Source organism: Panthera tigris, chromosome X (genome assembly GCF_018350195.1).
Source record: "Panthera tigris isolate Pti1 chromosome X, P.tigris_Pti1_mat1.1, whole genome shotgun sequence".
Classification (NCBI taxonomy): domain Eukaryota; kingdom Metazoa; phylum Chordata; class Mammalia; order Carnivora; family Felidae; genus Panthera; species Panthera tigris.
The window spans coordinates 56099783-56124151 of NC_056677.1; the positions used below are offsets into that span (position 1 = coordinate 56099783).

Here is a 24369-nt window from a genome sequence, read left to right on the forward strand (position 1 = left end):
GTACATTGACTTGTGGATGTTAAGGCAACTTTGAATTTCTAGGATAAATTCTACTTAGGTAAGGTGGATAAACCTTTTTATAAGTTGCTGGATTCAGTTTCTAGTATTCTAGATTCTAGTATGGAGTCTATGTATCTTGGTCTGTAGTTTTCATGTAATGTTTTTAGTTTGGGTATCAAGTTAATACCGGCCTCATAGAATGAGTTGAGAAGTGTTCCCTACTATCCTATTTTGTAGAAGACATTGTAAAGATTTAGTATTAATTTTTCTTCAAAGGTTTGGTAGAATTCACCAGTATAGTCACCTGAGTCTGAGCTTTTCTCTGTGGGATATTTAAAAACTTTTTATTTTAATTAATTCCTATACAGTTAACATACTGGGTGATATTAGTTTCAGGTGTACACTATAGTGATTCAACAATTCCATACATCACTGGATGCTCATCACAAGTGCACTCCTTAATCTCCATCACCTATTTAATTCATACCCCTACCCTCCCTCCCCTCTGGTAACCATCAGTTTGTTCTCTATAGTTAAGAGTCTGATTTTTGGTTTGCTTCTCTCTTTTTCCCTTTCTCTCTTCTTCTCTTATTTTTGCCCTTCGCTCATTTTTTTTGTTTGTTTCTTAAATTCCACATATGATGAAATAATATGGTATTGGTCTTTCTCTGACTAACTTATTTCACTTAGCTTTATACTTTCTAGTTCCATCTATATCACTACAAATGACAAGATTTCATTCTTTTTATGGCTGAATAATATTCCATTGTGTGTGTGTGTGTGTGTGTGTATATATATATATATATATATATATATATATATAATCATCTTCTTTATCCACTCATCTATTGAGGGATACTTGGGCTGTTTCCATAATATGGCTGTGGTAAATAATGCTGCTATTAACATAGGGCTGTATGTATCCCTTTGAAGTAGTGTTTTGTATTCTTTGGGAAATTATCCAGTAGTGCCATTCCTGGATCATAGGGTAGTTCATTATCTAACTTTGTGAGGAATCTCCATACTGGTTTCCACAGTGGCTGCACCAGTTCACATTCCCACCAGCAGTGCAAGAGGGTTCCCCTTTCTCCACATCCTTGCCAACACTTGTTTCTTGTGTTGTTGCTTTTAGCTGCTCTGACAAGTGTGAGGTGATATCTCATTGTAGTTTTGATTTGTATTTCCCTGATGGTGGGTGATGTGGAGCATCTTTTCATGTGTCTGTTGGCCATCTGTAAGTCTTCTTTGGAAAAAAATCTATTCATGTCTTCTGCCCATTTTTAATTGAACTATTTGTTTTTTGAGGGTGTTGAGTTGCATAAGTTCTTTATATATTTTGGATACTAATCCTTTATTGGATGGATACATCATTTGCAAATATCTTCTCCAATTCCATAGACTGCTTTTGAGTTTTGTTGATTGTTTCCGTCTTTGTGCAAAAGGTTTTGATTTTGATGTAGTCTCAATAGTTTATTGTTGCTTTTGTTTTCCTTGCCTCAGAGGACCTATATAGAAAAAAGTGTGCTATGGCTAATGTCAGAGAAGTTACTGTCTGTGCTCTCTCCAAGGATTTTTATGGTTTCAGGCCTCACATTTAAGTCTTAATCCATTTTGAATTTATTTTTGTGTATGGTATAAGAAAGTGATCCAGTTTCATTCTTTTTCATGTTGCTCTCCAGTTTTCCAACACCATTTGTTGAAAAGAATGTCTTCTTGCCATTGGATATTCTTTCCTGCTTTGTTGAAGAGTAACTGACCATATAATTATGGTTAATTTCTGGATTTTCTTATTCTGTTCCATTGATCTATGTGTCTATTTTTGTGCCAGTACAATACTGTTTTGATCAATATAACTTTGTAATGTAACTTTAAGTCCAGAATTGTGATGCTGCCAGCTTTGCTTTTTCTTTTTCAAGATTGCTTTGGCTCTTCAGGGTCTTCTGTGATTCTATACAAATTTTAAGATTGTTTGTTTTAGTTCTGTGAAAAATGCTGTTGCTGTTTTGATAGGGATTGCACTGAATGTGTAGATTGCTTCGGGGAGTATAGACATGTTAACAATATTTGATCTTCCAATCCATGAGCATGGAATATCTTTCCATTTATTTGTGTCATCTTCAATTTTTTTTCACCAGTGTCTTACAGTTTTCACAGTACAGGTCTTTCACCTCTTTGGTTAGATTTATTCCTAAGTATGTTATTATTTTTGGTGTAATTATAAATGGAATTGTTTTCTTAATTTATCTTTCTGCTGCTTTATTATTGGTGTATAGAAATGTAACAGATTTCTGTACATTGATTTTTTTTATCCTGCAACTTTACTAAATTCATATATCTTTTTAAGCAGTTTTTTTTTGGTGGAATCTTTCAGGTTTTCTATATAGAATACCATGTCATCTGCAAATAGTTTTAGTTCTTCCTTACTGATTTAAATGCCTTTTATTTCTTTCTGTTGTCAGGTTGCTGTGGCTAGGACTTCCAGTACTGTGTTGAATAAAAGTGGTGAGAGTGGACATCGTGTCTTGTTCCTGACCATAGAGGAAAAGCTTTCAGTTGTTCCCCATTGAAGATGATGTTAGCTGTGGGTTTTTCATAGATGGCCTTTATTATGTTGAGGTATGTTTCTCTGTGGGATCTAAAAAAAAATGACAAGTTCAATCTGTCTACTTGTTACAGTCTATTCAAATGTTTTTTATTTTTCTTGCATCAATTTCGATGGTTTCTCTCTGGAAATCTGTTTATTTCATTTATTGGCATGCAATTCTTCATAGTATTTAGAGTCCTTTTTATTTCTGCCCTACTTTCATTTCTCATTTTAGTGATTTGAGTTTATTCTTTTTTTTTCTTGATCAGCCTATTTAATGATTTGTCAATTCTGTTGATATTTTTAAAGGACCAATTCTTGATTTTGTTGACTTTCTCTATTGTTTTTCTATTCTTTATTTGGTTAATTTCTGCTCTAGTCTTTATTATTTCCCTTCTTCCCCTGCTGGAGCATTAGTTTGCTCTACTTTTTCTATTTTTTTTTTTTAAGGTGGAAGTTTCGGTTATTGTTTGAAATCTTCATTCTTTTCAAAATATAGGCATTTATAGCTATAAAATATCCCTTTGAGTATTGCTTTAGCTGAACCCCATAAGTTTTGGTATGTTTTGTTTCAGTTTTCATTCATCTCAATGTGTTTTCTTATTTCCCTTGTTATTCCTTCCTTAACCCATTATTTAAGACTGCACTGTTTAATTTCCACATATTTGCAAATTTCCCAAATTTTCTTGTTTCACTGACTTTTAATTTATTTTAATTTTGAGTAGAGGACACATTTTGTATTATTTTAATCCTTTTAAATTTACTGAGGCTTGTTTTATGTCCTAACATGTGTTCTACCCTGGATAATGTTCCATGTGCATTTAAGAAGAACATATATGCAGCTGTTGTTGAATAGAGCATTCTGTATAGATGTCTGTTAGGTATTTCATCAATTTTGAGTTAATTTTTGTGTATGGTGTTAGGGAAGGGTCCACCTTCATACTTTGGCATGTGGATATCCAGTCTTTTCAACACTGTTTATTGAAAAGACTGTCCTTTCCCTATTGAATGGTTTTTGTATCCTGTCAAAAATTATCTGTCCCTATACACAAAGGTTTATTTCAGGGCTTTCTATTCTATCCCATTGGTCTATATGTTTGTCCTTATGCCAGTATCCTTCTGTTTTGGTTGCTGTAGCTTTGTAGTAAGTTATGGAATCAGAAAGTGTAAGTACTCCAACTGTGTTCTTCCTGAAGAGTGTTCAGGCTCCCTTAAGATTGAATATGAATTTTAAAATGATTTTCCTATTCCTGCACAAAAAATACTGTTAGGATTTTGATAGGGATTGCATTAAATCTGTAGATCTCTTAGAATATTGTCATCTTAGTGATATTATGTCTTTTAATCTATGAACATGGGGTATCTTTTCACTTTATGTGTCTTCTTTCATTTACTTCAGCAGTATTTTATAGTTTTCAATGTACAAGTCTTTTGGCCCTTTTGTTAAGTTATTTGTAGGTATTTTATCCTTTTTGAAGCCATTGTAATTTGAGTTGTTCTCTTAATTTTCTTTTTTAATTATTCATTATTAAAGTATAGACACTTAATTGATCGTTTTATATTGAGCTTATATCCTGAAACTTTGCTGAATTTATTATTTCTAACAGTATTTTGTGGAATCCTTAGGGTTTTCTACCTATAAGATCATCATTTAAGAACAGAAATAATTTAACTTTTCCGTTTCCAATTTAGATGACCTTTAATTGCTTAGACATGGTTTCCTCTGTTAAAAAAAAAATCATATATTTGGGGCATCTGGGTGGCTCCATCAGTTAGGTATCTGACTTTGGCTCAGGTCATGATCTCACAGTTTATGAGTTTGAGTCCTGAGTTGGGCTCTGTGCTAACAACTCCATGCTGACAGCTCGAGCTAGGAGTTCGGAGCTCGGAGCTCAGAGCCTGCTTCAAATTCTATGTCTCACTCTCTCTTTGCCCTTACCCTGCTCGTACTCTTGTCTCTCTCTCAAAAACAAATAAATATTTAAAAAATCATATCTTTGACCAACCTACTCAGCAACCTTGTTATAATTGCTTATTTGTTTCAGGAGTTTTTGTTGATTTTTTACATAGACAGCCATGTCATCTGTGAATCAAAGATATTTTTATTTCTTCCTTTCCAATATGTATACCTTTTTTGTCTTTTTGCATTAGCTAAGCCCTCTAGTGACTAGAAGTGATGATAGCAGGCATCTTTGTTTCTGATGTTAGTGGGAAAGCACCTAGTTTCTCACCATCAATTATGATGTTACCTAAGTTTTTTAGATGTTCTTTATCAAGAGAATTTTTATCAAGAATTGGTAATGTGCATTTTCCCCCATCTACTGATATAATCATATTTTTTACTCTTATTGTAATGTGATGCATTACAATAGTTGATTTTTTATGAACATATTTGTAATAGTTGATTTAAAGTATTTGTTTAGTAAGTTCCATCTCTGTGCTTCCTCAGGGACAGCTTTTATTGATTTTTTTTCTTGTGTACGGACCATACTTTCTTTGCATGCCTCATATTTTTTTGTTGAAAACTGATCATTTAAAAGAATATAATATGGGGCGCCTGGGTGGCTCAGTTGGTTAAGCATCTGACTTCAGGTCAGGTCATGATCTCATGGTTCGTGAGTTTGAGCCCCGTGTCTGGCTATGTGCTGACAGCTCGCTTGGAGCTCGGAGCCTGGAGCCTGCTTCAGATTCTGTCTCCCTCTCTATCTGCCCTTCCCCTGCTTGCACTCTCTTTATCTCTCAAAAATAAATAAACGCTAAAAAATTTTAAAAAATAATAAAAGAATATAATATGACAACTCTAAACATTAGTTTCTTCCCCTCCCCAGGTTCTATTTTTGTTATTGCTTGCTTTAGTTAGTGTTGTTTTTCTATTCAGTGACTTTTCTTAACTACTTCTATAAAATGTATTCTCTGTTATATGTGGCTATTGAAATGTATGCTTGGTTAGCTTAGTGGTCAGCTCATAATTGGACAGAGATTTCCTTAAATCAATCAATAAACCTACACTTTCTGATAAAAGGCTGTGTGTGTGTGTGTGTGTGTGTGTGTGTGTGTGTGTTGGGGCACTACTTCAATGCTCCGTCAGTTTACAATTCTACCTTAGCCATTCTAGCAAGCCCCAATGTCAGATAGAGGTGAAAATATAGGGCTTTTCAGGTGTATTTGATGCATGCATATGCAAGTAGCTTCCTAGATCCCAGGAATATGATATGTCAGAGCATTTCAAAGCCTGCATGAACTTCTCATTCCCCAGATTTTCCTTTTAAGTTCTTTAACCAGATAGTCCCTTATTTTCTCCAATTGGTACTGCTGCTGTGATATTAAACAATTGTTACTGATTGTTTTCAACAAATGCTCAGGGAATAGGACTTTCCCCACTGAGTGAACTCTGAGCCAGGTCAAATAACAGCTCTGTGAAAGATGCTTTTCCAAGGAGCAGCTAGACAGTTCCAGTAATGACAATTCTCTGGGAATTGGGCTTTTTGAGGATCTCCAAACCTGGTCTGCCCCCTCTGGTTGCTGCTAGGCTGCTGGTTTTCAAGGCCATCATGCTTCTGGGAAGAAATAGATGGAAGTAGGGCAAGTCCAAACCTTGCAAAACTTGCTGTTCTTACCAACAATCAACAGATTTTTTTTTGAAATCATGCCCCTTAGATTGTAGCAAATTTTGGTTAGCTTCTAGAGTCCTAGAAAAATTGATTTTGACCATTTACATTAGAGTTCTTATTGCTTTTAAGAAGGAGAAGATTTTCAGAAGTCCTAACTCTATCATTCTAGATGACCTGCTCTGGTTGACTCTCGTAGGATAGACAGACATCTTTGAACAAAGCAGGGAGAAAGCTCTAAACATAAGAAACTGTATGTTCAAAAGATGGATATATGAAAGTTTGTGGCTTATTTCAAACTGACAAGTGGACCTTAGTGACTGGACTATATGGAAGGTGAGGAAGGTGTATATTATTCAGGATTCTTCCTTTTGCAAATAAATAAAACCCAACTCAATCAGGATTCAGTGTTTTTTTAAAAAGAAAAATGTTAATCAGCTTACAAAATAGATAAGCTTATCAGTAGGTGTGGGTGTAGACACAGCAGAATGTAAAGCTTCTTTCAATCATTAAGACTCATTCTTCTGCTTTCCTCTCAGTTCTGCTCTCTTATGTATTGGTGCAATTCTTTGGTACATTCTCCTTTTATGATTACAAGATGGCAGCGAACAGTTTCAAGTTAACATCCTCAAAGCTCCAAATTCAATGTAAAGAGAAATTATCTCTTCCCAACAATTCTGTCAAAAGTCCCAGAACTAAGTCTCATTGTGCCCATCTCTAAATTAATTTTTGTGGCCAGGGGAGTTTGGAGCCAGGCCTGAATCATGTGCTCTTCCCTTGAGCCAGGAGTGGTGTCATTCCCTAACTGAACCACAGATTAAGCATGGGAGAAAGGTAGTTCTTTAAAGAATATATAGATTATCTTAACAAGAGTTGAATGATAAGTACTAATCAGGCAAAACCCAATAAACATATCCCCTAGGAGGAATAGTAGAGACTGAGACTAGGAAGTCTCTAGAGAGATCTTTCCATCTCAGGCATCATCCCACAGACCCGAAAAACCACTCAACAAGCAGTGGCTGAGGACCAGCTCTGTGCTGGGGTCTGTACAGAGTACTGGGATACCAACCCTCAAGTCCAGTTTTAGAGTCTCTCAACCTACAACTTCTTTGCTGAGACTTACCCAAGAGATCATTTCATCTGGGGCACTTGGGTGGCTCAATTGGTTAAGTATCTGACTTCATCTCAAGTCATGATCTCGCAGCCCATGGGTTCAAGCCCTGAATCAGGATCTGTGCTGACAGCTCAGAGCCTGGAGCCTGCTTTGGATTGCACTGCCCCTCTTCCACTTGTGTTCTGTCTCTCTCTGTCTCTCAAAAATAAACATTAAAAATTTTTAAAAATAGAGATAATTTCATCCAAATCTTTGACTGCTCAGCCTAGAAAATTGGTGCTTAGAGAGGGCTAGGAACCTTACCACTGTCACATAACAAATCAGTGGCAGAGCTGGGACAAGGGAGACTTTGGCCTCTTTGTGCTACATACATGGACCATACTCATTCTTTAAGTTGTCTTTCCCAACCACCTCAGGGGAGCCTTCTCATAGCACCCTTACCCCTGTTAGTACCTCCAACAGAATGCTAACTGCCCCTGGGTTCACTCTAATTAAGCCTTTTTTGGGACTCAATGTTGAAATTTCCCCCCTTGTTTTCTTGCCCTCTGTCCAGTACCAATATGTCTGCTTCTTATCTCTATACTATTTTATTGGGTATCCTATTTCACCTTCTTTTGCTAACTGCTAAGACATATTTACAACTAGCCATTTTTACATTGGATACCCTTTGGGCAGTCCAGAGAGGCAGCAGTTAGATACAGGTAGTGTAAACCAAGGGGTGTTAATTACACATCACTCTGGAGAGCATGGAAATCGTTCTGATCCCCACCCTCAGGGGGACTCTCTGATGGGCAGGGCTGTCACTCCTCCCACTCCTGCCCTAACCAAGGATGAGACATGTATAGAACAGGTCACATAAACACCCTGTAAATACTTGAGTAAACTGACTCTGTCCTCCTCAGAAGATAGTATCTCCAGGCCCACCAATCAGTGAGGTCATCTGTGCATGATCTGGGGCAGGGCAGGGCAGTTCTGATCCTTTCTTGGTCCTCTTCTCTGACACACAGCTCCATGACAACTTCCCCCTTTCTGGTAGCTACTCCACTGACTTCCTTGCCGATTTCTCTTCCTAAGACTCAACTGCAGCCTATTTCACCGTCACCTCTTGCCTGGATTATTGCAGTTGTTTCTTGATTGGTCTTGCTACTTCTACTCAGGGTCTCCTCTCACCATCAGTCTATTCTCTAAACTGAAGCCAGAGGGATCCTGTTAAAGCAGAAGCTGGACCATGTCCCTCTTCTGCTGAAAAGCCTTCCCGCAAGATCCCCATTTCTCTCAGAACAAATTTGAAATCCTTGTAATGGCCTATAAGACCATTCACAAACTGGCTCATGTTAAATCTCTGACTTCATCTCTTACAACTCTCTCCCTCTTCTCAAGCATACTGATCTCCTGGCTGTTCTTCTAAGAGCCAGTCATACTTTTACCTCAGGACATTTGCACAGGCTGTTCATTCTTCCTGGAATATTCATCTCCCAGGAACCTGCACAGTGTGCTCCTATATCCACTTCAGATCTTTAATCAAATACTGCTTCCTTGGTGACATCTTTCCTAACTATTTTTTAAAGCTTTTAGCCACTGACCTTCTCCAACATTCCCTACCCCTCTTTCCTACTTTTATTTTTCTCCTTGGACTTAACACCAGTGCATACAACATATTTTATTGATTGATTCTATTTATTGATTTCATTGAGCTCTATGAAGCAACAACTTTTGTCTATTTTTCCAAATGCTTTATTCCCAGCACTTAGAACAATTCCTAATGTATAGTAGATACTCAATAAATATTTGTTGACTAAATAAATAAATATATTGTCCCAAATAATCAGAATTTTGGACATCTTTTTAGTTGTGTAGAGTCAGTCAGGAAGTTATTTAGACTAATTCATCTCAATGCCACTCTCATTTGACAGGTAGTGTGACTGAGACTCAGAGAAAGAAAAGGACATTCCCAAAGCCACAAAGGGAGTTAGTTTAGTCAGAAAATAACAATTTAACCCATAGAATTAGGGAGGCTTCCATGGGCTGTTTTCTTGGGACCTATCCTCTACTATAAGAAAGCACTTTCCTTCCTACAAGAAAGCACAAAGCTGACTTCCAACCCCACTTCCACCCTGTCCCTCACCATCCCCTGCCCTACCCATCTGTCTACTTAGCCTTTCCATTCTGTATCTTCCTGGGCTAGGGTTGGGTTTGACCCCAAGACAATGTTGCTCCACTTTTGGCGGGGGGGGGGGGGTCTCTTGGGAATGCCCTACCTTGTGGCTCTTTCTTGGAGGTGTAGGAACGACTATGGTTGAAGAAGATAGGTAAGCAACTAGGGTTATGAAGAGAAGGTAGGGGTCTTATGGGGTAGGGGGAAATAAGGTGGTGAAGAGTAGCATATTGAATGCCTACTTTATGCCAGGCATCACACTAAGCATTTTATATAGGACGTCTCATATTCTGTCATTATCCTTAACACTTTGAATAAGTATTCTTTTTCCCCATTTTACAGATAGGGAAACTGAAGCTCAGAGAAGAGAAGTGACTTGCCTAAGATTACATAGTCAGTAGGCAACAGAGCAAAGCTTCAGATCCAGGTCTGGAGTTTTTCTTTTAAGTTCTGTCTCCAGCTAGCTCTCTGGGGACTCCAACTCTAGACTGGGTTTCAATCAGGGTTTCAGAAATGAAGGCACCTTTTTAAGTTCTTATGTACTCTGGAGGAACAGCAGGTCTAGAACAGGCCATGGCAAGCCTAGAGCTGTGAGAGGAGTGTCAGAGTACTCCTGCACTACCTGGCTCAGGGCCTCCTTTCTCTCTGTCTAAGCCTGTTGAGCTGGGCTTATTTTCAGGGTTGGACAGACATTTTCCCCATGGACTGTGGACGGTCCACAGTTAAGCCAAAGGAAAGCCCCTCCCACATGTGGGAGGAGAAGGGAAAGGGGGAAGGGTAGTGGAGCAGCCTTCCAGAAGGGATAGCTTTGCTGAGTTTCAGACTAATATCCTGGAGCTATTCCTAGGTAGATTGTGGTCAGTGGAATTATGCTTTTATCAGACTGCTGGGAGTTTCAATAAAATCTTTATGGCCGGGAAAGTTCTCTTTATGGAAATCAGATTATTGAAGTGCCTGCTGGGGGGAGGGCTTCACCAGCCTGCTTTTCTCCCCACTGCCTCCCTCCGCCCCTTCAGACAGAACAGCTCCCCCACTCAGCTCCTTTCTTCCCTTCCCTTTAGGCCCCAGCTTCCAGAAAAATTTGAGCTCCTCATGCTGAAACATGAAAAGGACCTTGGCAAGGAGAGTGGCACTACGAGGGCACATCAAAGGTGTTGGTGAGATTGCAAAATTAATGCTGCAAAATAGTCCATTCCTACTCCTCCACCATCACCTCCTTTGAGAGCCCTGGTTTTGCCATTTCTAGGTCAACATTCTGTGCTCCTGGCTCATTTTGTTGGCAGGTCCCAGAATCTGGTCCTGAGCTCAGAGCTGAGCCTCCTCCCCCCTCCGACCCTACCTCATCCTTCATCATTCCCAACACTGCCCATCTGTCTAAAGATGCCTTCTGGCCTGGCATCCCATGGGGCTACGTTTGGGATCTAATTCCCAAGCAGTGTTGCTCCACATCTATGGGGGTTTTCTTGGGAGTGCCCTGCCCTGTGGCTCTTTCTTGAGAATGGGTCAGTAAGTATAGCTTAGGCCCCTCACACTCTACCCCATAAACTGCCTGCTTGGGGAGGGCCTACCCTATGAGGTTTTCCTTATGGCTTTCTTGGAGATTTTAATTTAGCAAAAGGAAAGTGGTTTGGACCAAATGGTCTCTTTTGGGGATAGGGTTTTTAAAAAGCTCTCTGAAATTTGGTGCTTTTGCCTACCCAAATTCTTCCACTACCCATCTCCCAACATTTTCCTGGCAATACCTTCTTCCATTAGATGCATAGGTCAAGAGACAACATGTCCTCTGAGGAATGACTGAAGGAACTGGAGAAGAGAAGACTGAAAAGGCCAGAGAAGTGTGCTTAGCCCTTTGAGGGGCCATCATGAGGCAGAGGAAGTCGATGTGTTCTGTATGGTCCAAGCAGTAAAGCTCAACCAGGCCCTTGCTAGTATTTTTAGTCTATTATTATATGGAATCATCCCAACAACAATTTGAGGTAAGGAGTATTGTCCCCATTTTATAGATGGGGAAACTAAAGCCCAGGTCTATACAGCTATGAAGTGATGGGGCTGCCTTTCAAAGCCAGGTCATCCAACATTAAATCTAACATTCTCCACATCCTGCTGTTCTAACCAATGGACAAAGTAGGCAGTATTTGGTTCAATACACAGCTGTTTGAAGCCATTGCAACCAGCATCCCTAACCTCACTCATGCACTGCACTGTGGAGGCTGAGCTATGTACACCCTCAGGCTGTTCTCAGCAACTGCTTAGAAGCCCTGTTTAACTCCACCTGTCCTCCACCCCTGACCCCATCTAGACCTCTGGCCTGTACTCCAGCTCTACAACTGCCCCTGACATTCCCTTTCACCTCAAGGCAGAACTCATTCTCCCAGATGGATTTGACCCTATACTTTCCTTACTTTGGATGTCTCAGATTGAACCCAGCCCAGATAGTTTGCCCTCTGTTCCCATCATGTCCAGCCCTACCCTCCTGATTTGACAATAAGGAAGAAATTTCTAATAGTAAGAGCTGCCTGAGCATGGATGGGCAAGGCCAATTGCTTGGCCCCTGGCATTAAGTGGGGGGGTGTCCAAGCTGGGGACCCTTCCAGCAAATTCTGTTGACTTAGGTATTTACTTTCCTATATGAGCCCATCTATTATTATTCACGGGTTTTGCACTCAGCCTCTCATTTCCCATTCTTTATCTCTCTCTCTCTCTCTCTCTCTCTATCAGTCCCTGTCCTTTTATGCCTCTTTATTTTTCTCTTTCAATCTCCTTGTATCTTTCTCTGTATATTTACCTCCTCCTAGTTCTCTCCAACTCTTGGTTCTGTTATGCTTTTCAGTTTCTGTCTTCTTTCCTTTGGTCCCAATCGGTGTCTCTATCTCTCTTTCCCTCTCTTTCTCTGTCTTTCTCATATTTCCCAACTTTCTCTGTTTCTCCCTCTGCCTCCCCTGCCCCAGCCCCTCCCTTCAGAGCCTCTCCTGACTGAGGGCCTGCTCTACTTGGCACAGCCTGCCTTCCTCAGCTCTCTACAAAGGAACCATCTACTTCATTTGTTTTTTTCCAGTCTCAGGCTGTGATCTCTGTAGCAGCTGGTATTGGGGGGGCTAGATTTGTGCAAGATCATCTGGGACCCTGAGAAGCTGGAGGAAACCCTGGGTCCTGCCACTTCTCTCCCCCAAAAAGGAAGTGACATCTTTGGCTTCCTTCAGGCCCCAGCAGGAACTCCTTGTCTGCTCAGACCTTGAAGAACTCAGGAATGAGCCAATGACACTTAAGAGGCCTCATCTTTGAGTCCAGCTCCAACATGTCCATAGCTAGATGTCACTCTTCCCTGCTGGTACTCACTTCAGTTACAGCTTCAGCCTCATTGAGAAGAACCTGATGCTTGCTACTGAAGGGGCAGAAAGAAGCTCAGTATTGTTGGAGTCTAGAATGTGGAATGGCTACTTGGGAGGGAGGTGGGAATAGAGGTCAAGAGGCTGCTGGGGAGACAGTGAAAGTTGTTAAACAGGGGAAAGGAGATGATCTGTCTGCAATTTATAAGATCATTCTGGCCACTGGGTGGATACTGGATTATAGAAAAGCAAGAATGGAAGCAAGGAGACATTTGAGAAGGCTGTTGATGTAGTCCGGATGAGAGATAATGGAGGCTTGGACCAGGGTGTGAATATGAAGAGAAGTGGGTTTTTCTGGTCTATTTAGTATGTAGGAGCAATGAGACTAGGTGGTTGATTAGTTGTCGACATGGCAGAGAGGGGGATATGAAAGCAGATTCTAGCTGGCACAATTGGGCGGCTGGTGATGCCTGTTACTGGCACAGAAATCACAAGAGAAGAAATAGTTTGGAGACAAATTGAGTTATAGATTAGCCATGTGGAATTTGAAGTGTTCATGAACCATCCAGAGTGAGATAGTGGTCAAGTAGTGGCAGATCCTGAGGCTCCACTCCAAACCTAGATATATGAGAGATACAGGCAAAGAGTCGCTGAAGCCATGGGAGTGGATAAGCTGGCCTAGAGCAAAAGCATGACATTAAAAAGAAAAAAGAAGGCTAGTGTTAGGGTCTGGGGAAACTTTGAGGAATGAGTAAAGCAGGGTAAATTCTGTCAAGGCGACTGAGCAGGATTGGATCAGAGAGGCAGGAAGTAAGTTTAGAGAGTACAAGGGCAGAAAAGCCAAGAAAAGAGAGTATTGCCAAAAGGAAAGGGTAATTAACTGTGTCAAATGTGGTGAAGTCAACTATAAGTAAGGGAAAGTGTTCAGCAGATTTGGTGATTAGAAGGTCCTTGACAACTTTTATGAGAGCATTTTTCAGCAGTGATGAGCATGGTAGCTGGACTGCAATCGTTGAAAAGGTAGGGATATCCCAGCGTGTCTGCCCTAAATTCTGCTACATTCCATTCCCTTTGTGTTTCTCTGCTTAGGAGTGAAGAGGAGCCAGCAAGCTTCCATTGCTTTCCAGTATCCTCAGGTCTGGTTCTCCCTCCCCCCATTCCTACACACACACACACACACACACACACACACACCAGACACACGCTTCCTAGTTTCTTTTTGCTTCAGCAGGCTAAATTCTAGGACTTCCCTCCTCCCTTCCCCACTTCAGACTCAGAAATAAATTGCTCACTGCCCCAATGGTGAAACCTTATCTGGTCTGGTAAAAACGTGTGTCTGGAGAAACTGAGCTCCACGTTTCAGCCAAGGGGGGGTGAGCTGGCCGCTGGCTGGCTTACATGCAGATTGGGGTGGGGGCCTGTGGGGGGAGATGGAGGGAGGACACAAAGCAGAGACTGGGATGGGTGTGAGAAGCAGGAAAGAGGAGGGGAAAGAGGAAAAGAAGATGAAGAAGTGGGAAGTGGGGCAAGGAGAACTGTGAATGCAGAAAGGCTGGAAATAACGGAATAAGAACAACTTCCGGGAGTCACAAATTTGTATTTAAATCTTATCATCACTACTTCCTACATCTGTGAGAAGTAACTTTCCTCTCTGAGCCTTAATTTGTTCATCTGTAAAATGCATTGAATAATAATACCTACCTTATTGGTATTCTTCATTAGGCAGAATATCTTATCATTATTATCATTTTTATTCTTATTTTGGGACAAAGCTGATATTGGGAGAAAGCTGGGAAGCTTTCTGGAGACCTTATCTGGGCTAGGGAAGCAACTACCTAGGGCCCTGTACTCCCTGCTTGGTCTTCCAGGGAGGAGTCAGAAGAGTCTGATGCTGCTAGTAAAAGTCAGCAAAGATATACTAAATAAGAATTAAAGAATCATCACTGGGCCCCAAACCCAGAAGTTCCTGCAGTCCCTTTAGCTTTGGTCCAGAGACACCCTATAGAAGGGAAGGCAGCCCATCCATGGGGCTAGAACTAGGGCCCACCTCCCTCAACTGCACACAAAAGCTCATCCATTTTCAGGCCTGATGCTGGTGAGACACAGAAACCTCCAGCCAGCTGCTTGCCACATGCAGCCTGAGTTTTGGAATGGAAAGCAGGGCTTCAGTTGCCACAGGAGGGACAGAGAGGACAGAGATGCTCACCAGACTTGACCCCGACCTTTTACCACCATGAGTTGGATGTAGAGGTCAATCTTGCTCTCAGGTCTGGCTCTGGCTATCCCTAGCTTCCCTTGTCCCTGGATCTACAGGGTCCTGAGGAAACTTCAACTCATGTCTGCTCCCCTGTACTGACCACCCACCCCTGCCCCTAACTCCACCCTCCTGCCCTATCAGGAGGTTTCAGCAAAGGGAGATCTACTTCTAAGGGGATCGTGGCTGATGGGAAAGAATCCATCACAATCTTGGGGTGGCAGGAAGTAGAGAAGTGAGACATACTCTCCAGGTTGGGAGGGTGCCACTTCCTTCTGATTGTCATGGCAGGAAATTGGGATCTGGACCAGTGCATAAGCCAAGCCAAGAGGGTGCTGGGGCTCCTCCAGGGGCTATGGGCTGAGAGGCAGCAGTGGCAGACCGTCTGGATGCAATCAAGCTTGCTATGACCTCATGGGGAGAATGGGGGGAGCCCCCAGAACTGAGTGCTTTGAGCCTTGCTCTCACCAGTGGGGGAGGGAGAGGAGCTGTGTGGGGATGAGACACAGAGTATTTAGTGGAAGTAGTGAGAAGTATGAAGACGGATGAGTCAGAAGAAAAGGGAGAAGCTAGAGGGGCAGCTTCAGGAAAGCAGCCATCATCAATTGACTTGGACTCAAAGCTTTGGGAGAACCAGTCTAGTAAGCAAGTGCTGGGAAAGAGCTCCCAGCCTCCAAATCCAGGGGTTCCAAGTGCAGCTCTTGCTTGGAAAGGCAGGCACAAAAGCATGTGGCAGGTCAGGTTTTAGATAAGATCTGGTCCTTGCTTATAGGTAAAGGTTGGTAAGCCGGGTAGATGGCAAAGGCTCAGGTGGGAGTCCCACAGGATCCACTGTGGGAAGACTGGGTTGTTATGGATGATTCTTTGAGGAGGTCTGCATAATGGAACAGGAAGGCAGAATTCATGATACAGTGCAGAAGGACTGGTGAGAGGCTAAATTCGAGGTCCCATAAAAAGCTGATGAAGGAGCTGGAGCTTCATGGAACAGAGGAAACAAGAGAACATGATATCTATTCTCAGAGTTCTGAAGGGCTGTCATGATCAGAGGGAGCAGAGGGAGCGAACAGTGTCTGTGTGGCCACAGAGGGTAGATATTCATGGGGGAAAGCCAAAAGGAAATAGTTCTTCAGTTCAATCCAAGAAATAATTTTCTCAAAAGCAAAACCACAATCAGATACCACCTCACGCCAGTCAGAGTGGCTAAAATGAACAAATCAGGAGACTATAGATGCTGGCAGGGATGTGGAGAAACAGGAACCCTCTTGCACTGTTGGTGGGAATGCAAACTGGTGCAGCCGCTCTGGAAAACAGTGTGGAGGTTCCTCAAAAATTTAAAAATAGATCTACCCTATTACCCAGCAATAGCACCGCTAGGAATTTACCCAAGGGGTACAGGAGTGCTGATGCATAGGGGCACTTGTACCCCAATGTTTATAGCAGCACTTTCAACAATAGCCAAATTATGGAAAGAGCCTAAATGTCCATCAACTGATGAGTGAATACAGAAATTGTGGTTTACATACACAATGGAATACTACATGGCAATGAGAAAGAATGAAATATGGCCTTTTGTAGCAACGTGGATGGAACTGGAGAGTGTTAGGATAAGTGAAATAAGTCACACAGAGAAAGACAGATACCATCTGTTTTCACTCTTATGTGAATCCTGAGAAACTTAACTGAAGACCATGGGGGAGGGGAAGGAAAAAAAAAAGGTTAGAGAGGGAGGGAGCCAAAACATAAGAGACTCATAAAAACTGAGAACAAACTGAGGGTTGATGGGGGGTGGGAGGGAGGAGAGGGTGGGTGAGGGGTATTGAGGAGGGTACCTTTTGGGATGAGCACTGGGTGTTGTATGGAAACCAATTTGACAATAAATTTCATATTAAAAAATAAAAGCTGCCCATGCTGAAAATTGAGGAGGAGGCAGATAGTGAGTGCTCCATCCTTGAAGGCAGGTGAACAAGTGCTGAATGACCACTTTGTGGTAGTTCAAATAGTGGATGGGGGTGGTCCCTTGGAGTCCTCTAGCCACCCTGTCATGAGAATCTCTGTCTCCATGAACTAAATAGATTATGTTTGTGTGCTGGAGTCCAAGGAACTAGCATTCACTCCTTGAGCTCTCTAAGGGACTATGACTTGATTCTGCACCTCCCAGATAGCTAACTTGGTAGAGTAGCACCATGTGGACATTTATTTTGTGGCTCTGCTGTTCTGTCATTATCTGTGTCACAGGCTTCCAGCCTCTCACTAGCATCTCACCACACCAAGTACAGTGGACATCTTTAATACTTCTTTCATACCATATGGCTCCTAATAGCTTCAAATGGGGCTCAGCTCATGAGGCAGTGATTGGTTCCAACTTCATGGGCAACTGAAAAGATTTTCAAGGTAATTTTGACTATCTGCAATTGTGCCTTACAGGTTGACTTGAGACACTATGCCCATGGAGGGCCCTGCTCCACCAACTACTTGATTATGCTGCTAGGTACAAAATAGTGTGTTGGGGATGGTGTGGTTGGAGGCCTGGTTAGAAAGGATCTCTCTCTGTAATCCTGGTGCTTCCATCCCTCCCTTAACATAGGCCAAATTACCTTCCTGGATTGTCCTTGCCCCTCAGTTGGAGATCCTGTTATCTCTGCCTTCCAAAGAGATCCAGAATCCAATCATTTTTAAAACCATTTCTTTGCTTCACTTTGGTCCAAACCACCATCATCTCTCATTGGGACAATCCCAAAAGCCTCCTTACTGCTTTCTCTTCATTCACTCCTGTCATCCATGCTATCTGTTTACCTCACAATAGCCATTGTATATCTGTTAAGATGTCAGATCATGTCACTTTCCTGCTCAAAACCCTCCAATGGCTCCATTCTCCTCAGAACAAAAGCCAAATGACTTACAAGACCCTATAGGATCTGTCCCCAGGCCATGTATCTGACTCATCTCCCACTACTTTCTTCATTCGGCATTCCACTGTACCTTGTTCACTAAGCAGAAACCCACTGAGCACATGCCCATCTCTATGCCTTTGCTCTTCCCTCTGCTGGAAAGTTCTTTCCATAGAACTTGATATAGCATACCTTCATGTCCTTCGATCTCTGCTCCAATGTCATCTTGTTGGAAAGGTTTTCTTCCTGGCCACATGGTATAAAATAGCAACTCTACCACCCTATCCTACCTTTACTCTTCTTAACTGCCTTTCCTTTCTCCATATCACACCATACCATTTGTATATTCATTGATGCACTGCCTTTATCTGACCACTAGAATATAAGGCAGGGTCTTCTGTTCTCTGCTATATCCCCAACACCTAGAACAGTACCTGGCATATAGCAAGTGCTTAATAAATATTGAATTAATGAGAGGTTTAGAATACACCCCCTGTGAGCTCACCAAACAGTGCAGAGAGCCAACTGTCTCTGCTCCAACACTGGAGTTCCCCTCTGTGCTTCTGTTTTCTTTTTAATCTTACTAACTTGCTCAGCATTAGGCTCAGCCTGACTCTGCTTATGGAAGCTGATACCCTAGCCTTAGCTGACACCCTAGCCTTACTCTCCTGTCTGCCTGATGTCTGCTTTCTGCCTGCCTGATATTTCCTGCCAACTACATCTAATCCTCTGGCCTGGCATCATCACCTGTGAGACTTATCAGGCTCTTAGGCCTGGAATTTGGCAGGCGGGCCTATTCTGCACACTGCCACCACTCATGCCACACCAACCAAAGGCACATGATGAGTTGCCCAGGAAGCAATCCAAGGAGTTGAGGGAAGGGGGTTGGGAGAAGATTGGTAATTTATGCTCTTTGAGCCTTCCCAGGTAGAGGCAACTTATAATGTGGAGCTCTAGAAAGAAGCAGCTCCTACTTCCACGGATAGGTCTGGTGTTGTGATGAGTTAAAGATAACATCCTTCAAAAGGAACAGGGCAAAAACCTGGCTCCTGAGGTGCAGAAAAAGTTTTAAAGGAAGCAAACACCATGGGGCTTCTCAGGGAGAGGCCCAGGGATATGAAAGAGCCAGATGCCCAAGACTTTGTGATTCAGGAACTCTGTTCCTGGGTCAGTGACTGGGCCCAAGGTGCCCAGGAAGTAACCTGGCAATAGAGGCCCATGCAGAGGAAGATGGGTTCCTTGAGTGACCAGGATCACTGTGGCTCACACTATGGGCAGAGAGGGGAACTGAGTGAAGGTGTATTAAGAAGTGGAGAGAGAATTTCCACTGAAAAGGTACCAACTACTCTATTAGACACTTTGCCTATATTTTTGTCACAATCACCCTATGAAATGTGCATGATTGTTCCCATTTTTCAAGTGAGGAAATTAAAACTCAGACTTGAAATTACTTTCCCAGGGTCATATCTAGGAAATGGCAGATCCAGAAAATGACTTCTGATTTCTGGTTCATGGTTCTTTCTACCAAATATGTATTGGGTACATACTGTGTAATGTGCAGACTATAGTGTACAATTTGCACTCATTGTCTAACTAGAGCATTATGACAGCCTTGAAAAATAGGTAAGTATTGTTGTCCCTATTTTATAACTTAGGAATCTGAGATTCACACTGGTTAAAAGGTCTTGCCTAGCTAGTAGGAGGTGAGGCTTAGTTTTAAACCAATGTCTGTCATATTCCAAGATCCATAGCATTTTCATTATATTCCCCAATAAATATTTGATTAAAAAAAGAATAAATGAATGAGCAAAGACAGCCAATTCTTGGAGTACCTGGAAATAAACATCTGCCTTGAGAGCTGGTTGGTCCCAAGTGGTGGCTAGAGCCATCAAGATTGAAAGGAAGAGAGGATGTCAGATGTGTCTGGGGGTAGAGGATGCTGTATCTTGGTTTCCCTGAGGCTCTGTGGGGCTGTCCCAAGTGGTGACACCAGTAAAGTCTGGGAGCATAGCTGGTTTCATGGACATGTGATCTGAGCACTCCTACATAGCCCTGTGCTCAGAAAGGCTCCATACCCAGAAAGGCCTTGTACTTGGTTTAATGCTCTGGTGTCACTGTCTTGAAATTCTTAATAACTTTTGAACAGGAGGCTTACATTTTAATTTGGCACTAGGCCAGTTCTACAGGGGATCCTAAGTCTTGGAATGACAGCCTTTCTCCATACCTCTTGGTGTATACTCTTACCACTTGAAGTCCATTCTGTGCATGGTTCCTGAGTAGTATCCCTAAAGCACAGCTCTGGTGCTGCCATTCTTCCCTCAAGAACCTCCCATGTTTCCCTATTTCTCACTGTTTCATTCCAAATAGCTCAGCCTCCAGAGTCTTCAGTGCCTGCAGCCTCCTCATAGACCCACTCTTACCTCTCAACTGTGGGCACACAGTCCTCAACATGGGCCTGCCTAGGTCCCAAAGCTGGGCTTTGGTGTGCTGCAAGCCTTCAATACCTACAGGCTGGAGAAGGTGCCCAGGATCCTGATGAGGATTTATTCTTTTCTGCCAACAACACCAGCCTGGGTTTTGGTCTGTTATGCTCACTGCTATGTTCACAGCAATCAGGAAAGGGCCTAGCACATAGTAGGAACTTACCAAGTAGTGGCTGAATAAATGACTAAATAAATGAGTTCAAAGCTCTCCACAATCTGGCCTCAACATGCTCCAGGCCTGACTCCTACGCACTTCAGCCCAACAGAAAGATTCCTTGTTCCCCATGTACATCCTGTACTGTCCCCACAGCCTGCATTGTCCCTCTTCTAATACTCATTGTCTTCAAATTTGAACCATTTTCAAGACCTAGCTCAAAATGCCATTTCCTTGATGAAGACTCCCCTAAACACCACAGCTGGCAGTGACCTCTTTCTAGACTCTGTAGTTATTGGGACCTCTCTTAAGGCATCTCTCACTTTTTGTGATGTAGCAGGAGAAATCAAAGAGACTTGGGATCATTCTTTCTTCTGTCACTTGCTGTGTGATCTTGACCAGTCACTTGCCTCTCTGAGCCTCAGTTACTTTAACTATAAATTATACCTACTTTGTAGGGTTGTGCCATGAATTAAACAAAACAGCTTAGTGTGAAGTGCATGTAATAATAATGTTATTATTGAAAATAACAACAAGAAGAGCAAAGTGTGTCAGAAGGCCTTCTATGTATCTATCTGCACAATCATTATATGAGGCAGACACTGTTATTGTTATCCCCATTTTACAGATGGAGAAACAGACCCAGAGGTATAGGAATCTGCTATGGTCACATACCAGGATTGAAAACCTGGACAGCTGGCCCAGGCCCAGCCTCAATGCTCCCTACCTCTCCTGCTCTCTCTCCCTCCAGAGCTTCCTGAAGGCTGAGGCCCGAGCCCAGCAGCAGCAATGTCAGCTTTGGAATTTGCCCCTGCCCAGCCCCACCAAGAGGGACCGATGGTTTGTTTTGAAATGCAAATCATTTGTAATCAGAGGGGCAAGGTAGATAGATGCATCTCTTTCTGTAAATGAAGCTCGAAGCCCTCAGCCCCACTCACCCAAAGGATATTATTTTCCTCATTCTTTTTCTTGGCCTCGAGGAGGGCATGGTTATAGTGTGGTCTCAATGAGGTCTAAATAAAAGCAAACAAGGGCTAATTCAAAACCGGCTGCCTTGCCACCCACACCCTCCTTCACACTGCCTCTCTGCCTTCCTTTCTGCCATTCTGGCCTTGGATTGGTGACAGCCCAGTGATACCCCAGGGAGAATCTTAAGGGGTGCCATGAAACTTTCTTCTAACTCTCTAAACAAAATGAATTTAAACCTTATTTTAACTGAAAAAATTAATGGGAACCATGTCATCCTTAACTGAGGGGGTCAGAGGAGGGGTGCCTAGAAAGTCCACAGAGTCAGGAATTGTGGGACTGTGCACATAAGGGACATAGAGAATTGAACTGATTTTCTGGATTATAAAAACCACCTCAAGTCTCAACTGGACTGGGGACCACATGCACCAAGTCATCCTCTACAGGGATTAGTTCCTCAGCTTCTGTTCCCCATACCACCCCATCATTCCCACCAAACACCAGGTACTGACAACATCACTGTCACAGACATTATCAAGGGACAAAACTCTCTTCTGTCTGTGGGTAAGGAGAAGGTAAGAGAGACCCAGAATCCTGTTTTATGTAATTCATAAATCCACCCTCCTTCCTCAGAGTTCCCTTCTCTGTATGGTTCCAGGTGAAGGGTTGTCTGCAAGAGGAATTCACACAAGAGTTGGAAGGCATAAATGCAGCAGCAGCCATTGTACTCTGCAGGTTGATGAAGAGATGCTCTTGAAGCTGGTCTATGCTCTTACCACTCTGTTGGCTCACCTCACTGGCATGGGGCAACTGTCAGGCTCATGGCCCTTCCAGCTGCCCAGACCTTGAGTTTCACTGAGTCCTCGGCCAGGAGCACATGCAGCTCTGTGATGAAGGACACCAAGCTTCTTCTGCAGGTCACCCACACAGTCTCAGCTGGAGGTGGTGAGACAAGATGTAAGTTCTGATTTGTCCTCTCTCCTATTTCATGTTCAGTTTTTCTTCCTGACTGCCAGCCTTACTCACCTACAGTGACTTCAGTCCTACCTCCAGATGCAGAGACCACAGCCTTCCATAAGTTTATTCATCTGCTCCCATGATGGTAGAAATTCTAACTCCCATAATAAATGCTTTATTTCAGACCACTCACAGAGGTTCTGTTTCCATGATCAAACTCGAACAGACACAGAGCTCAATAAATGTTATTTTATTAGTATTATTAGATTGGGTGTTTCATAGGCTGGAACCAGGTCTTTGTCATCTGTGTGTGTACCAAGGGGCCAACAGAGACGCTGTAAGTTGCTTCTGTGATACTTGATGAATAGAAGGGAATTGAATAAAGGCTTTGGACAATCATCCAGTACTTTCTGTGGCCCACTGTGAGCTAAGTCTTGGAGAGGGCAGGATGGGTACACAAATGAAATTGGATGCAGTTAATGTGCTTCAGCCCAAGTGGATATAGAACATTAACAATCAACAATGACTTATTGACCACATTGCATGTATTACCCTATTAATGCTCACACTAGCTTCTGAGGCAGGTAGGATATGTGAACCTCAGATAAAGTAAGTAGCTTGCCCAAGCTCACACAGAATATATATCAGGGATTTCAATGGAAAAGCTTAGGCTCTAGAGCCTTTGTGGGGCTGTAACTGATGTGCCAGGCAGGGGCTCCCCTAGTGAAGGAGCCCTTGAGGAGTCCAGAGCAAACTCTGCCCCAACACTGTTGAGTGTGAGAGCTCAGAGGCTGATTGGGGGAGAGCCCTGGGCAGGGTGCAAGGGCCAAAGGAGGCTTACTGGTAGGTCATGGGGCCTGAGTTTGGCTCTGAAAACTAAAAAAGACTGACCCCAATTCCTCTTTGTCTTATATACCCATCTGTCACAGAGTTCTATTGATGCTTCACTGGAAATGCCTTTAATCATGCCCTCTTTCTCATTCTAACCATCCTGTCCCTGCCAAACTTCAGACCTTCTGTGTCTCTGGCCTGGACCCTTGGTCCAGCGTCTTTCTCCTCGACCTCTTGGCCTCCAATCTTACCTGTTCAAATCCACACTGGCTTTAAGAGCTATCTTTTTCAAACTCAGTTCTGATCATGACATGCCTACACTCAAGATTATATCATGCCCCCACCACCTATTAGGGTTTCATGGGATGAAATAATGACATTAAGATGGAACCATATGAAGTTGCTGATATTCAACTGTTTTTGGCATACAAAAATGTCAAATTCCTCTCATTATTATAATATTGTTAATGCTAATGTGTTAAGACTAGACACAGACCTTGGGGCGCCTGGGTGTCTCAGTCGGTTGAGCGGCCGACTTCGGCTCAGGTCATGATCTCGCGGTCCATGAGTTCGAGCCCCGCATCGGGCTCTGTGCTGACAGCTCAGAGCCTGGAGCCTGTTTCAGATTCTGTGTCTCCCTCTCTCTGACCCTCCCCCGTTCGTGCTCTGTCTCTCTCTGTCTCAGAAATAAATAAACTTAAAAAAAAAAAGACTAGACACAGACCTCCAAACACATCATTCCAACAAGTTTCCTACTCTCTTCCCCTTGTTGTCTGTCTGTTTGGGCCTTTCTATCTTACTCTGTCTGCTTTGGCATATTTCCTCCTTTTTAAAAATATTTATTTATATTTGAGAGAGACAAAGACAGAGTGTGAGTGGGAGAGGAACAGAGAGAGAGAAACACAGAATCTGAAGCAGGCTCCAGGCTCTGAGCTGTCAGCACAGAGCCTGACGTGGGACCAGAACTCACAAACTGCAAGATCATGACCTGAACTGAAGTTGGCTGCTTAACCAACTGAGCCACCCAGGCGACCCAACATATCTCCTTC

The 24369-nt window shown here is 42.6% G+C and overlaps 1 long non-coding RNA gene across 1 annotated transcript in view; it reads right to left on the bottom strand.

Moving 5' to 3' along the window:
- The window catches only part of LOC122235248, a 29817-nt gene extending 12066 nt beyond the window's left edge, over window positions 1–17751 (bottom strand). The window contains exon 1 of the long non-coding RNA XR_006213357.1: window positions 17636–17751. This is a non-coding gene — a long non-coding RNA (uncharacterized LOC122235248). The remainder of the gene's footprint in view (window positions 1–17635) is intronic.
- Between the last annotated feature and the right edge of the window lie 6618 nt (window positions 17752–24369).